General features: G+C 39.2%; 1 long non-coding RNA gene across 1 annotated transcript; it reads right to left on the bottom strand.

The window, feature by feature from the left end:
• Window positions 1–2072: 2072 nt before the first annotated feature.
• LOC137958431 (uncharacterized) lies at window positions 2073–2526 on the bottom strand. The gene is made up of 3 exons (XR_011113984.1): window positions 2504–2526; window positions 2280–2386; window positions 2073–2114 (listed from the first exon to the last, which is right to left on the bottom strand). It is a non-coding gene; the product is annotated as an uncharacterized lncRNA (long non-coding RNA).
• Window positions 2527–3985: the final 1459 nt, after the last annotated feature.

The raw sequence follows: 3985 nt of genomic DNA, 5'->3' as shown, positions 1-3985 counted from the left end.
ATTTATCTTCTTTTGTTCTTTTTTTCCTTCTTCCCCGTTATCTCAAACATCTTGTCCTTCTCCATCTCAGGATAGATGTTTTGATACCATGTGTAAAATTGATTTCTTGGGTTTCTTTAACTAACATTGGAAGGTAGAACTAGCTCAAACTTCTTTGACTAATGTTAGGGGGACCTCCTAGGTTTGTGCTCAAGCTCTTCTTCTAAATATTAAAATGCAAACAGATTACTCATTAAGCTTCCTACAAATACCAGATACAACGTCTTTTGCTTCGAAATCACCAAGACCAAAAGAATTTTTTTCTCCAAAAAATTCTCTCAAGGAACATACGATTAGTTTGCAAGATCACAATCACAAAACTTGGAACTTACAACAGCATAAACTGAAAACAAGCGCAGCAATAGGACTAGCCTAAGAAAAATTATATGATCTTAAAAAAAGAAAAGAACGTGAAGAAATACTTCTTTATAGCGCTATAAATCGAATAGTAAGTAGTAGACATGAGAAATGCAGATATAATGAACAATTTGAGCTCTGAAATGATTCGCGTAAAAGTTTTCTCATCACATGAGGCCTGAACCGATTTTATTTGAGTTTAAGAGCCAATGCTCTTCATATTCTCTCATTCCCGCTCAGTTCATGGTCAGTTGAGATCACCACCAGGAGAATATTAAACCACAGACTCCATTAGTAAAATTATAAAAGAAATCCAAATTTATGATCTTTTAGATCAAGTGGGTCAGGCGTCTATTCCCCTCCATAAACCCCAGAGATTTTCTGTTTAAGGAGTGTGGTTTTCCCGTTTCCGGGTGCAACGACCCTGTTCCGATGGGTCTGTTGAGTAGACGCCTGTTCAAGGAATCAGAGCTCGCTGCTGCCCGCAACCATTGCAGGAGATCCAGCATGTTCCAAAGAAGGTCGCATCCCGTGCAGTTCATCCGATTTGGACGTGCCGTCCATCTCGACTTAGTTACAAAAGAAATTGCAGTCTCTGAAAGACCTGTCCACTCCAGGGAAAGTCATTTTACGCGCTGTCGATGATGCTCGATGAAACACGAGCATAGAATACTATTGTCGATATCTCCTGTCCACCAAAGAGCCAAAGACCCGTCTCCTTGCGGATGAGGTAAATAAAGAACAAGTGGTTTTGGAACTGCGCGCGAGTCGAGTGGCTGCTGGAAGCCGGTGATGACGGATCAGTTCGGAGGAGTGAGAAAGAGTTGGAAATGAAGAATCCAGACCCGAGAGTATTAACTGACCAAACGATAAGACAGGCCTGTCGCTTGTCCCACCCATGCAGAAGTAAGACTTCCGTACTCACTGTAAACTCCTTTAATTTGGGCTTAATTTGGTAGAGAAATTGAATGCTCGTTCCTTTCTTCCCCCACCACCACCAACCAGATGGGCATGCAGCTTTCCTATTTATCTTCTTTAAAATTTACGCAAAAATGTAGGAATATAAATAATTTAGACCTATTAATCATGATAGAGAGCTTCAAGTTCATAAAATTGCATGAGTAGATGTAGCCCACCCATGTTGAGATTCAGGATTAAAAGCTACTGTCGCACTCGCCTTTCTTCTTCTTATAACAATCAATCAAACTCGTTCACATTGCTCATCCTTTCTTCCCCCACCACCACCAACCAGATGGGCATGCAGCTTTCCTATTTATCTTCTCCAAAATTTACGCAAAAATCTAGGAATATATGGAAAAGGAACGAAAGAATTCAGACCTATTAATCATGATAGAGAGCTTCAAGTTCATAAAATTGCATGAGTGGATGTAGCCCACCCATGTTGAGATTCAGGATTGTTAAAAGCTACTGTCGCACTCGCCTTTCTTCTGAAGATAATTTCTGGGTTCTAGTTAGAATGAGGAACTGGGATAATTTCTCACATTGCGATATCGATCTAAAGATCAATGGCAAGAGCGAAGAACTCGACAGACTTTATTCATTAGAACTAGCAAGTTCCAATGAACAGATCGTTGGGTATTCATTGATATACACGCCAGCAATAAATATTCAACTCATTAAGCTTGAATTCCCAGTACACATCATTAAACGGAAGATCCCAAGACATTTTTATCATCAAGTAGCTAGAATCCAGAAACCTGCACGAAACTTGAAATATACAACATTGGTCGCACAATGTATCATTTCTCCAGTAGTTTCTTTCGTTACTTCATAAACTATTCTACGAACAATGTAACATTTCTCCAGTTGTTTCTTTCGTTACTTCATAAACTATTCTACGAACAATGTAAAAATGTACGTACCTGGAGCCTCTTCTATCTCTCTCCATCCTTTGTACGGAACACAGCTGAGTGATGTTTCAGTGACGTCCTCTAGATTCCAGAAATGAGCAACAAGGATCCATTATTTCCTGGACATGTTACAGATGCAAACTTTTATTCCTGTGATGGCTTTTCTTTATCTTTTCAATGAGCTTCCCACACAAATGAAACGAGACTTGAGGAGAACCAGAAGGAAATGTTCTTACCACGCCTAGATCATTGCAAGTTCTAAAAATGCGAGGGAACGGAATGGTGGAGAAGAGTGTAGAAGCAAAAGAAAGATCCAAGAGGGAGAAAAAGTGGACCATTTCTTTTAATATTCCTGTTCAGTGGAGTCTGCACGTCTGTGGTCGCCTTTTAGTTTCTGTACGTCGCTGCCCAGAACTTTGGCATTAGGTGACCAAATACGATGAACATCAATAAAAATAAAAAATTCCAGAAATCAAGGAAACATCATATCAGGCTTCTTTTTTCACCTTTTGATCGACGGTGATGGCTCAGTACTGGGACCCATGCAAAATCTCTGAATGGAGTAAAAAAAAAACGTAGAAAGAATCACGAAAAGATCAGGATCTGAGGACCCAACAACAATATCTTCTTTTCGTTTTTTGAGTTGTAGGAGAAAATCTTTGATTCTGCCGTGGAGAGACGACGAAACATAAGGAACTAAAGGACCACCTAGGAAACGAAAGGATCTTTTGATTCTCTGGGTTCCTACAAATAGAGAAATCCAGAATTGCCACCACCTATATTTACCACACCAGAGCCCAGATTCTAGACTCCTAAACGGTACTTTCCCATTCTTTCGTTCGATTTAAGAAACTCAAGTACAACCCAAATTCTTTCATGAAGCGCTGTTTCTATTGCTCAAGTACTCATCATATTGCTTTTCCTGACTCATCAAACCGGAAACAAGTTACATCCGTTTCAGCCTTCGATGGATTGTACTGTTCGAAAGCTTTTCAGAAGCACAGTAGCTAGATGACAGTTCAGATATCAATAACATCTATTATGTAATCGGGTTATATATCCTACCGAAAGATAAAAGAATCACATTCGAATCAGAGAACCAAAGTGAAATCGCTCATGATCACAAGCAGTCAAAATCTAGTGGACCCTTAAAATGATTCACCCTTTAAATGATTCTTGCGAGGGGACCTATTGAAGTCTTTGCTTTGGAATCAGAAAAAAAAAAAGATAGCATCTTTGCATAGAGTTGGACTTTATTTTCATTGGAGGTATTAGTTGGGATCTGTTAACTATATCACATTTATGTTTCTACAATTGCCGAATTGATAGATAGGAATTTTCCTATAGACTTTTAACATGTTGGGAATACTCCATTCCAACACAATCGTAGGCTCTAATTGCAAGTTCAATAGTGGGGTTATCATTGCTCATTTTCACGTTAATGGCTTTCTTCATCGTGTTGAGAATGAGATAAGTGCAATTTGGATCGAAGGAAGACTATGGCCCCTTGATCGGTTGTATTTTAGACATGGAGCTACTCATTCTCTCTGCAGTAACTATATCTGTAAAAGAAATTTTGAAGCCAGGCTTCTACGAAAACTATTCTCTTCGATTTCATCTCTCCCCGTGTGACAAGTTTGGTTTGTCCGGCGTTCTTCTTCTACTTCTGCTTCTTCTTCATTTTCAAAAGGGCCATAAAAAATAAGATTGTTTCTAGT

Source organism: Aristolochia californica, unplaced genomic scaffold (assembly GCF_029961685.1).
Source record: "Aristolochia californica isolate CCGP_79_NKW_82.1479 unplaced genomic scaffold, dmAriCali1.0.hap1 SCAF_3, whole genome shotgun sequence".
Classification (NCBI taxonomy): Eukaryota; Viridiplantae; Streptophyta; class Magnoliopsida; order Piperales; family Aristolochiaceae; genus Aristolochia; species Aristolochia californica.
The sequence above is the reverse complement of the archived record's forward strand: the minus strand, read 5'-3'. Positions and strand labels throughout refer to the sequence as shown.